This window comes from Manduca sexta, chromosome 15, assembly GCF_014839805.1.
Source record: "Manduca sexta isolate Smith_Timp_Sample1 chromosome 15, JHU_Msex_v1.0, whole genome shotgun sequence".
Lineage (NCBI taxonomy): Eukaryota > Metazoa > Arthropoda > Insecta > Lepidoptera > Sphingidae > Manduca > Manduca sexta.
The window spans coordinates 9,880,929-9,894,202 of NC_051129.1; the positions used below are offsets into that span (position 1 = coordinate 9,880,929).

Below are 13,274 nucleotides of genomic sequence, written 5' to 3' on the forward strand. Positions count from 1 at the left end.
AAAACCGTTCCCACAGACTGGACACAGCCGGCTAGCGAGCCCCGTATCATACGCTCAATTACACAGCTTCGCGACGGCACGCCAGTTCCCAACCCAGCTATAATGCTACTTCATACTTGGACTGGGGTCCTGACCTTTCTGCACTTAATGGAACAGGTGAGTCGAATTTAATCAAGCAGCAGCTGGGGACAGTAAAAAATATAAGTTTTACGAATCTTGGTCAATCTCGACTTTTTTATGAGGCTTTTGTCTGGCTGGGTTTTGAGAGACATAATTACGTACATAGTCGTCAACTAATTTTAAATAGGGTTGCTTAATGATACTTTAAGTACAAAACATGTTATTGAAGAAAAAGAAAAATAATCACAGATTTTTGATAACCTATCTCCTGGCATCTAAAATGTGTAAGCTAGTAACTACCAATGAGTAGCAATAGAATTGAATTCCACGCCCCCGCAACTGATACTGCTTTCAATAACAAATTACGTTCGATAATTACAATTCATTATAACATACTGCCAAACATGATTAGCCAAATATTTGATCAAATCAATATTCCAATTCGACGCGCTTTACGGCGGAACTTTATTGTCATCGTGAAGCGCCCTAGCTTGCAATATGGATGCAATATTTGGTACAATTTCATCTCCCCTCGTTCAAACATCTGGAATCACTGCAAATAACTGAAGTGCCGTTTATAGTGTCGGACATTCTTGAACAGTTTACGAGGAATTCTCGATATGAGATACGCCCGTGTATGACCAAGAAGCGGCCATTGTCGCGCGATGATTGTTTTCACATTGCTGACATCAAGCTTGTTTATAGTTATGGGACAATTTCTACGGATGATCATACGATTCGAAATGCAGTTTAAGGGCTAGGAGTTCTTCACTGAACACTCATTTCGATCGTAATCTCGGGTTATTCTAATGTGCTGAAATAATTTAAATACTTCGATAAAAATGATATTGTGGTAATCGTTGAGAACTTCCTTTTGTTTTGTCAACAAAATTAATCCACAACAAAAAATGTAATCGCAAATGTAATTATCACTGGAATTAAAATATATATTAACGTCACAAGTAATAAATCACGGACTATCCGCAGCAACAGCTTTAAATAAACTACTGAACAAGGAAAAATCTCGAAATACACCAAACACAATAAAAACAAACAGATGTTGAAGACACGAAAAGTATTGAAATGTAAGTTATACTTTAGAAATAAGGCAGATATGAAATGTCCGAAATACAATGATACAGACATAATACATATAGGATACACATGCAACAGAAGTAACGCCTTTGTCGAATTGATTGGCTTTCAATTTTGATTGCTTATTCCATACTTTTTCAACAACTTATTTGTAAACATTAAGTCGTCGTTTCCTCTTGCTAGCCTTCTAAGTAAATACATGTAGAAAAGCATGGGAGAGATAAAGATCTTGCGACCTGTACTTCTTCCAAACTTTTGATAATTCAACATCACAGGCTTACTCGCGAACTTCAAATTTTTATTACATAAAAATATATTGATAAACTCGGAAAAACCGCTTGTTAACCGCACAATCGTTTTGTTTCTTTCTATAGAGGTCAATGTTGTGACGATAGAGCTCAGCTCTGCGTTTGAAACTCTACCGCGTGCCAATTATGTTTTATACATATAATTTGTGTTATTTCGAGCCATTGGACGGTGGTTGCCCCCTGTTCTAGACCGTGCGGCAGTCAACGCATTACTAGGTCCCTGAACTTGATAATCAATTGCAAACCGTATTTTTAGTCTAGCCCGTCGGAGCGCTGTCTTTACGAGTCGAGTATGAATAATGGTCTGCGGAATTGGGGAGGATATTAATATTTATAACGCGTTGTTCAAAACATTTATATTGCTTGGTGTATGATTAGTCTCGTGTTGATTTTATAACAAAACTTATCTTAGCATCTTTATAATAAAAATCAATGCTGGTTATACAATGCTAAGGTGGTTTGGGAATTTGGAGAGGATGGATGATAAGAAGCTGACAAAGAGGGTCTTTAAGGCGAATGTGGATGGAAGAGCCGGTAGGGGTCGACTGCACCGAACCTTCGAATGTCAGATACCTGACATTAAAAGTCAGGTCAAAAGTATACGTAACCGGCGGGAACGCATGAAAAGATTAATGAAGGTGGAGGAAGCGCGAGAAGTATGCCAGAATCGTGCAAAGTGGCAATCCATAGTCACTGCCTACCCCAATGGGATAGAGGCGTGATACTATGTATGTATCAATGCTGGCAAATTTTAAAATATCTTAGCGAGCCAAGCAGGTATCCCGCCGGAAAACAAAACTACAGATTCTATTTTCGAAGCGGGTCAGTTTATGTAATCGATAACAAGCCGGGCTTTGTTGGTGAAGGATCTAGTTCCTTATAGCATATTTTTGTTGATATCCTTGTTCGTTGATACATTTAAACTATACACCACTAGATTTTAATTAAGAAAACAATAGCATTATCTATTTCCGTTAGTGAACATGTAATATGACCAAAAAAATCTCATGTCATAAAATTATCCCTAAAGAAAGGTCATTTTTGATCAAGTTACGTTCATTCATAATTTTGATTTTTTAGCGTCCATTAGTCAATTTATATCACTTAATAGTTTTTACTAAGTATAATTAATATTTATTAAATAATCGTCACTTACGCACATTTCATTGATAAACATCAAGCTGCTATGTGATCTAAATAGTATTTGTTACTTACTACGTGTTGTGTGCATAATTTGATGTAAGATTTACTTTCATAGAATTTCTTGTCGTAGCTTTGCCATTTATATATTAACAGAAATTCTAACTCCACATTTATAAAGTCTTACCTTTTCTACGTATCCCATATTGTTGTAAAAAAATTGTATACATAAACAACTAACTACGAAGGTCAATATAACTTCTGTACCAGGTTAAAAATAAAATAAAACGATGTTTGAACTAATAAACATTAAAACATAATTAATCATTCAACATCAAAATGTATTTCCTATGTGAAACAGACGTGTGCGACTTCGCATTGGAAGGAAGTTCGCGTCAATCATTTTCTGTATACAGCAACGATTTTATTAAAACGGCATGATACGTCTAGAGTATAGGAAGATTTCCGTACGACGTGATATCCCGTCGCTGTCGGAATCCAAGAAAGGAGAAATCGTATTCTATTACTAATTCAATATTAATGAAGTAAATTAGATTGTTTAAAATTTTATTTTTAAATCAAATTACTATTGTGTTTTTGTATTGATTTCTACATTTTAACGCGTAACAGGATGGAATTAGGTATGTTCTTCTATATTTCGTTTCCTAATAACCATGACATTTGAAATGTCTATGCTATTGTCTGCTAATAGAAGTCGATCTAGAACCACGATGATTGTCGTCCATGTTTAGATGATTGTACTGTCCACTGACGTCATATGAAGTTCCCATCCGTGCAAACAATCATTGTTCACCATAATAAAATTCATATTAAACTAAACAAAAGGGTAAAAATATCGAAATGTAGTAATATTTCATATTAATTTAATTAAATATGTTCCTCATGTAAATCCATATTTAAACCTATTAATTAGTAAATAATATTTTATTGTGAATATTGGTGTTCGATTTTTTTGCAGTGTTATACCATCGAGGTAAAATTATATGAGAATAAACTATCAGGTAAATATATTTAGAAGAAATAATATAGCCATACGAATATGAAATGTGTATTGAAATAAACCTATTTTGCGGATTTTATATTTTAATTTTCTACCGATCTTTCCCAGATTTGCAGCAGATTAGTTTTATTTTAATGTTTAACATTCGCGTAAAAGTAATAAATCATTATAATATAAATGCTTGCAAAAATAAGAGTCCTATATAGGTCAATGTTGCGTACCGTCCATAACAGGTACATTCACCTTACAATTGTTACTTAAACGTCCTATGACGTCGAAACTCGAAATCAGATAGCTCAGACCGGCACAATGAGCTTGCATTACATCAGTTTGTAAACAAACCGCGCTGCTGGCTTCACAATTTCGTCCCCTATATGATTAATATATCGACTTCCTGATTAACGGAATGGAACGGCTCCCATGGGATTCGTATTATAGTCTTTTTACACGTTGCAATAAAGAATATTAAATAAACACACGTCACGCGTACAGCTCTGATCTGGCATTAGAATTCTGTGTCATGAATACAAAAATCGATAACACTAGTGAGAACTTGAATATAAATTACATACAATGGGTTTGATACCACAAAATGCAAAAAGGTGATTTAAATTTCGCGCATCATGTTCTATTTTAGAACAAGGAATATCAGTCGGTTCAGTGATTAGTGTAATAAGTAGTGGTTTATGGTTTTAAGGTTAAGTTGATTTCTTAATAACTTTCCGTAAGGTACAAAACTCCACGCAAACTTTACATTTAGGATAAAACCGATGTCAATTTATTCGCCGAAAAACAGTATTTTCTTACCATTCCTAGAAACATTTGACGGTTCGTAATAAAGTTATAAATCGTGCCAATCACGTATAAGTATGATGGAAGAAGCAATATGGAATGCTCCCCCCGCGTCTCATCTTACGTTAAACCCGTTGGGTTTTCTGAAACCCTAACAGTTCCCCACCCTATCTTTGTGGCGCGAATGTGAATGTTCGTGAAACAAAGATATTCACTAACATTAATATGAAAGAGGGTAGTTGATATAAAATGCGACAGCACTGGCGTGACGCGAGTTCGAATTTCGAATACAGGTTATCCATAGACAACGGAAACTCATATTTCTTTCTAATAAAATAAGGTTATAAATACAATCTTTTTATGGATATAGTAAATTACGATAAAAATGGCAAATAGGTGGAGTAAGAAAAAATAAACTCGGATATCAAATCACAGACGGTCGATGGATAAATTTATGAGATTTGCTATGATATACTTCTTTCTTTCCTGTCACAATACGAACCAGTCCAAGCTTTACTACGCTACGCATTCATCCCTTAACAAATTACTAATAAGCTAGTCATAAAATTCTCCTATCTATGACGAAAATGTAATACAACTCCAAGTTTACTTTCGAAACACGTTTGATATTTTACCAAATTATGATTGAACGCCCGAGTTTTATAGAGAGAAAATGTTCCAATTTTATGAACAGTTCCCACGGTTATAACATTTAAATTGCTTTTTTTTAAATTAGATAATCTAGATTTTTACAACAGTAAGTGACGATGTGAACTTATAAATAAAATTTTGTTTTTACCTTAATTATACGCATTGACTGGCTTCCGCACTTTGATGTAGAATATTTTACTTATAATTTTTGAACAAGTATTTTGACGAGAAGTAAAATACAAACACATACAAACAATAACATAAATAAATGCGACTGGACGACATGAAAGAAAGTAAAAGACAATATTTTATCTAGGTTTGGTTATATTCTCGGGAATTCGCAAATATGTGTTCCAAGTACTACGTCATAAAGTATAGTATAATCATATCTCTATCACTGCCATCCATAAACCTTCATAGGGTTCTGTAATAACATATTGAATCTCGATATTATTACATTTCCAACATATGTTCGGTACACTATCGAGTGAAGTATTTATCAGAGATATGTCGATGATGTTATATACCTATTCGAATCATTACTCCTGAAGAGTGCTCGAATATCAAAGTGCAATATCAGAGAACTAGTTTCCTCGTATATTTTTATTGGGGTATTAATACAACCACTGTTTACAGTTTTCTGTTCAAAACCTAAATAAAAGAGAAGTAATCATGAATCGATTATCAATATCCTTACATATTATAAAAGATAGTTTGCAGTTGCAGTTAGCGACCATATTTCGTACTTATTTCATGTATGTTTTGTACCTAATAAAGATTATTATAAAAAAAAAAATCGTGCTCTCTGTGTCTGTCTGTCAAAACCGATAAACTCAAAAACTACCCAACAGATTTCGATGAAATTCAGTATGAAGATAGTTTGAGACCCTGAGAAGGACATAAGTTATTTGTTATGTATATCGGGACAACATATAGCGGGACCTTTATCCCGGAAAACTTTCATGCAAGCCAGTATTAGTAGACTTTGATAAATCCAGTATAGACTATAAACACTATTTGGAACAAAAACTACGAAATCGATTACAATTTCTTTAAACATCAACTAGATTCACTTTCCTTACAGTATTGGCACGTCCCTAACTATTCATGAGAACAAACCCGACTGCATTCACGAGCAAACCTCTTATTGCCATGACAACCTAATAGCCGGCGGGTTGCGTAATAATACCAATTAAATCGCAACCACCCTGCGGGGCGCCTGTGCCATTGTCAATACTGACAGCCTTTCATACACCTTGTCGAACTAATGTGGTGTTATTAACCCAGCTTCCAACACTACTTTGTCGTTCGTTCTTTGTTCGCAGTTCAAATTATTAAATATTTATCATAAGGGAATAAGATCCATTGACTTGAGACCCTTAAAAGTAAAAAGGTGCCGTTAAAGTAAAGAGAGAATGTAATGCCAATTTTTAGAATGATTACTTTGACAAGTAACAGTATCGTAATGCTTAGCCAATCGAAGTCTACTAAAAATAATTATAATTTTTTACTCTACTTCATTGATTCCCAAAGTGGTCCAGGTGGGCCCCCAGGTGAACTCCCAAGGGTCCACGCGAGACTAGACAGGGGTCTACGTTGGCGTGACCAAAAAATTGAGGTTCACAATTCGTAAGCGGGGGTCCACAAAAATTTTATCTGGTTTTCATAGTTACGAACTAAAATGTTAGTTGATTTCACCTACCAATGTAGGCAAATAAAATTTTAAGAAGCTTTGTGACTGTTACATGTAAAAACTTGAATAATCTATATTCAGTACAACGTTTTGAGATTTGCATAGTTAGATTTAATCTTCATAAATGTTGTTGAATTTTAGAAATATGGTAGAAATTTTGCTGCAGTGAGTCCACCAGAACCAGTAAAATTTTGTAAAGTGGTATATGAGAAAAAAAAGTTTGGGAAACTCTGTCTTACATAATTCTTAACCAAAGATAATATAAGATAAAATTATCACAACCTGCTCACAGTCGAAAACTTTTTTCCAAATTGGTAGTGACTCTTAACTTTAGTAACAATGTTTGTCCGTCCGTAGAAATCAAAGTGTAATAAATCATCGTCCAATCTGTTTGAATTGTCACTTACCAAATTGATCTACGTTACCGATACTTCCTTATTCTTTACTTTTTGCGGAACAAACTTTGTAGTCCTAAGTTGTGGACGCATTGACGTTTAGCAGTCATGCCGCATTAGGAACTTATTTATTAACATTAATCAAATATTATAATGAAGTATATTTATGATATTTACTAATTACAGCTATTTTACACACGCAAGGTTCAAAATTTTCACAAATTCAATCGTGATATAATCTAAACTCTAGAATTTTCCGTATTTCGAAACAAAGACCTTTGACATTGGAATATTAAAATACTGGATTAACGCAGATGATTTTGTTTTTAATTAAAAATGTGTACAGAATTATTCATGATTAACCGTTGAAATTTTAAATTAAAATAATAAAACTTTAGCAAATGTACTTGAATGTAGATATATTTATCCCTGCCTATTGGTCCTCAAGCAGATTCCTCTAAAAATAATTATAAATAAACAAAAAAACACGGTAGCGGAATTAAAGGTCACTTAACATGTTAATTACTTAAAGGTACACAGCCTACTAAATAGCTCATTTAATTAGTGCGTGATCAGTCCAACAAACGGTTAAAAAACTTAACACTTAAGATTGAAAGCACGTTACTTAAATGCTAATAAAAATTAACTCTCACAGTGTGAAGGTAGTTCAATGAACCATCGATACACATCAGGCATACAAAGTGGACTGAATTCTTAATTCTTAAACAATACAGTGTATATCGGATCAGTAGATATAAGATACGCCCTTTTTACACATACTAACACATCAGCTTCGTGGTACAGACTTATATGAGCCGCTGAATAAGAAATACAGTGCGTTGCCAATGAATAAATCATATATAAACATTTGATAAGTTAGAATCGCAGGATTGGGACCTACCGACCTTGCTATACACGAACCAAGAAAGCAATAAGTTCAAAACACTACAAATATAATCCCCAAAAGCCAAAAAAGGAACGTATTTAATCCTAGTCTAAATGATAATTACGTTTCGCCGACGGTTCGTTAACTCGACTGAAAAGCGTGAAAGTTCTCCTTTTACTTTTTTGTTTAATTAAAAACCTTGATCCGAGGTTTTTCAAACACACGTAAACGCTTTTGATAAGGCGTGACGTGTGCATGCTCTCACTAACACCTTTTATTGCATTATATTGCAATATTTAATAGATTTTGTATAGCCGCGTGTAATTGCTGGATATTTGTTAAACTTTCAATATACCTCATAGATATTACGAAAATGTTTTACTGGTCTTATACAATGGTTCGTTTCTGACGTCATAGCACGTTCAATTTAACTCTTGACGCATAATTACGTCAGAGTAATCTTACTAAATTACAACTGACGTACCGGGTATTTCTTCGATGTTTCGTTCTAGAAAATGGTTTTAAGAGATAATATATTTTAAACACGTATTACATTAAAATCTGAAGTACAAAAAATAATTATGGCAATTTTGGACTAACCTTGCCGTACTTCCAAAATATTTATCAATGTAAATAGCTAAATCAAATCTGGAGTATAAAACTATAATACCAAATGTAACATAGCAAAAAAATACAGTTCATTTTTAAAAATGTTATAATAAACAACAGACAAACTTTACAAAGCAGATAAAATGTCGAACAAAAACGAGTGAAACCATAAAGTATATTATAATTACTATATGCTTGAAAATGTATAATTCTTAGAACACCACTTAGCAGTAAACTTATCGCGTTAGAAATGTGAAATATATTCATTGTTGCATTAATAAGTATCTTAAACTCCTTTAAATAATAATTTAATTCAATTTGGTAGAAAATACTTGTAGCATGTATTTTTATTATAACTTATAGGCATAGAAAAACAGAAAATATGTCGAAAAATTGAACTGAACTTAAAAATAGTTTCTGAACTTTACGGCTGACAAAAAAGTAATGTATTCACAGCAGTATCGATAGTGAAAAATTATATAACAACGTTTATAACTCATAGGAAACACGGTACCTAATTATTTACGAAATAAGTGATTATTTGTAACTAAAAAAATCAGTTCACTGCTATACTCTAAAACATATTTTCCGACAAAAGCATTTATCCAATTCAAAACATATTATTTTATTGTATTGATACTGTATTTTCTTCAATACTATAAAAATATAGTAGTAATAAAATCAATGCCCCAAGACGTCTAAATACGTCCGAGTTCGAACACTAGTCATTGCCCATAGCAACATTGCGTTTCCAACTCATCCATCCGTTGAAAATCCATGTCTTACCAGACGCAAAAGTAGTTTACATTTCCCCTACCTGAAACAATATGACGATAGATTAATATCTGTATCACATTCAAGTGTAAATTATAGTACAATGGTCGTTTTATGGTATTAAATTGGTGATTTTAAGATGGTTAACGGTGTATGAAACGTGTACTTATGCATACTAATGTCGTTAGCAGATGACCGTTCTAGTTATATAACAACAAACACGATAATTTTCTGTTAATAATTGAATAAAACTGAGATTGCGGGTAAAGTTGGAAATGTATGGCATGTATTGTGCATGTGACTATGACCGACATACTTGTTGGAACTTATTTATTCATACAACGAGAAATGGCGCATGAGAACAGTTAAATATGCTTAACATAATATTGAATATACAAATTGTAGACTTTAAAATTTATGAAAAATCAAATAACGCAATAATAATTGAAAACATTTGTAACCATGTAAAATACAATTTCAAACAGTTTCCCAAGACGACAACGGACAATTAGCCAATGAGTTTATGAAATTAGCATGCGGCTTGCAAAAATGTTCACGCAAACGGCTAATTAACACTACAAAACACAAGTCGAAGACAACGCAAAACACGGCTAGATGCTTCCAAGTAGATAAGCTTACGAAACCGTCCCGCTATCGAACTACAGTTACAATCGATCGAGTAAATAACCTTACGCTAGAAAACAACAAAAAGATTGTGTAAGTTCATTTAATAGCTTTGAAGGACCGCTCATTGTTTGGGCAACCACGTTTACGATAATATCGCTTTGTTTAATCGTCGCATTATCGAGTGAAAAGCTTCGACGCTAAGGTGTTTCAAATCGAGTCGGGTAATCGATTCGATCGATGATAAGTTCATTTCGGTTAACGGCCACTCCGGTGAGGTCAGCGCACGACAAACACCGTCGACCGCCGTTCCAACTTTATGGTGTTTTACTAAGGCACGGTTGAAGTCTTTAGTTTTATGGCTCGAAACATAGCCTTGCTTCCGGCGCGTGGGTATCAATATTCAAATCTCTCCCGGTTTATTCTCCATAATGTAAAACTGTGAACGTGTTCGTCCCCTAAAGTCTTTATTTATCTCGACTATTTTTGTCATCTGCATCAGAGTTCACATTTCAATCATCATTACTGGGAATGTCAATTAATGAGTAGTCACTGTAAACCGGCTTCGTTTAAATAGCTGGATCGACAGAGCCCTTTGATGTCGCATTCGAAATGATGTATGGTAAGGCGAACCCTCTCAGCATCGGTCCGCTTCACTCTGATTTATCACAGATATTTTAATTCCATACACGTTGCACTATAAAATATTTGGTTTTTACGTTGCGTGGATCCGGTAGTTAAGTTTAACACGTAATGGTTTTATGTTTTCAACGAGTCCAGTAAGTGGTCTCCCTAACAGTGGGTTGTTAAGTTTATACAACGGATTTATTGAATATATTTTTGAAAGTAATGATTAATGCGTATAATCTATAAATTTGTTCTATTCGTGCAAATATATCGAAGTATAAATCGTAATTGCATTGAAACTTAGGTAGGCGTAAGCAGCTAGACGTTGGGTCAATGCTTTTAGTCTTGAGAAAAGGGTCACACACTGCTAATTACTTAGAGCGAGATATCAAGCGTAATTTCAGACTGAGTCGTGTCGCTGCCAGCCCTAAATAATTGAAAATAACTGAACATACTTCTCTTTAATCTATTCAAAATTATAAATATAAAATACGGAGGCCCGAAGCCAAATATTTACGAAATTGTATACAAAAGTAACAAGATTGTATTGAGTGATGAAACTGAAATTACTTAAGAGAAACATGTTAAAGAAATAAACCAAATACAATGGAGGTGTGCCTATAAATAGATTTTTATGAGCTATATAGCGGCCCGCATAGGCATTAATCGTGCCATCAACGGTGATTAGGGATGTCTATTCTTTGGAGCAAAAATCGACGATAGAATCGACTAGATTCATCTTTACAAGATTTCTATTAGATCGATTATCTGATTATAGATTCTAATTTTATTATAGTTGCAAAAAATTGTCTCCTTCGTAGAAAAAGCAATTACAAAACTCAATATAGGCAAACTGATCTCGGAATTAAAGAGGAAACACCAAAATCATCAAGTTCATCTAAACAAATACTGTTGGAGAACATTTTTTTTACTAAGTCTATCATGATCGATACTAAAAATCAATTAATCGATATTTCAGTTAATCGATATCGAAAGGACGTGCCTACCAGTAATCCTATTTAGGCTACCATTTTATTAGAGTGCAGTGATACAAGAGATTACGTTAATAGCCGTCTGGTCCAAACCAAAGTACCAATCGGTAAAAACATTTCCGAAATAACAACACGTGTTTTTCAACATATAATTGAAATGACTGCCCGTCAGCTGCGAAATACTAATTAAGGCGATACCTCAAGGTCCATTTTCATACATTTTGTTTCGCCTTTAATCTGGGTAACTAAACAAGTATTGGCAAGTAAAGAATTTAAATTCACGTCTAGTTAGTGATTAGTTCTCGCAGTTGAAAGAAAAATGTAAAAATAATTAATAATCATGGATATTTCGGCCTTTAAAATTTAATGTGACGAAATTTTAAAGGCAGAAATATCCATGATTATTAATTATTTTTACATTTTTCTTTCAACTGCGAGAACTAATCACTAACTAGACGTGAATTTAAATTCTTTACTTGCCAATACTTGTTTAGTTACCCAGATTAAAGCCGAAACAAAATGTATGAAAATGGACCTTGAGGTATCGCCTTAAGAACGGATTTTATTTCGTTCGTGACTTGATACACTTAGCAAATATTTTTTTAATGACTGTCAGCCGATTAACATTTAAATGTCGACGAAATATCCCTTGGAAATGTCACGTATTGCATACCACTTTAGTGTTTTCGTTATGAAGATACAATTACTTTCAATAAATAATCCTCTTATCGATATTTATCGGTAATCGGTTTGTCGTTTATAACGATTATATTGCTATTTAATTTCTTTATTTACACAACGGGATTAGTGACTAGTTTATGAAATAAGAAAAAAGATACCAACTGAACTAAAATTGGATGCCTAGCTTTGTGTACAACTGTCAACCTTTTTGTCGGCCGTTTAGCCCTTGCCTGGTCTATTACAACTCAAAGATTCCTTCCATCTGCAGACACCATAGATTAGAAATATTGTCCAATCTTTGATATATGCAATCTTAGTGATATTTATAAATCTTCAAATAATAGTTTACCATCGTAGTCAGTGTAACTACTGGTTATAATAAGACTTAACATCGCATGTCTCAGGATGGCGAGCGCAGTGGAATACCAAACAATACTTTGTAATTAAACATGTTAGATGGTGTTTCCACTGTTTATGGGCGGCCGTATCGCTTACCACCAGGCGAATGGCAAGCTCATCTCGTCATTCAAAGCAATAAAAAAGATATATAAGTATTATGCCTATTGACACCCAAAGTTACTCAAAAATGTCTACTTACTATAAAAACCGTTATTTTCAAACATTTATAAACAAGATTTGACACGTCCGTATCCACGTCCTCCAAGCCGCCATAATCACAAGTTCCGAAAGTCATCGGTACTGCAATCAACAAGTGCGTAATGGATGTAATCCCCCGCAAGTCATGAACGCAGCTTCCGTTTACATAAAAATTAAACTCCCGCGTAGAATTACACTAATCAAACTTGTTTACGTCGGTCCGCGGTAATTATCGAAGTATCCATTTTTTACGGCACAAGGTAGGAGCA

At 33.9% G+C, this 13,274-nt stretch overlaps 1 protein-coding gene across 4 annotated transcripts in view; it reads right to left on the reverse strand.

Annotated features, from left to right (window-relative positions):
* LOC115443804 (tyrosine-protein kinase Src64B) overlaps window positions 1-13,274 on the reverse strand; it is a 102,563-nt gene that overhangs the window by 53,396 nt on the left and 35,893 nt on the right. The window contains exon 2 of one of the 4 annotated variants that reach the window (XM_030169374.2): window positions 9,497-9,527. The exons of the other annotated variants lie outside the window; for them this stretch is intronic. The gene's annotated coding sequence lies outside the window, so the exon portion shown is untranslated. The remainder of the gene's footprint in view (window positions 1-9,496; window positions 9,528-13,274) is intronic. 4 annotated transcript variants of the gene reach the window in all.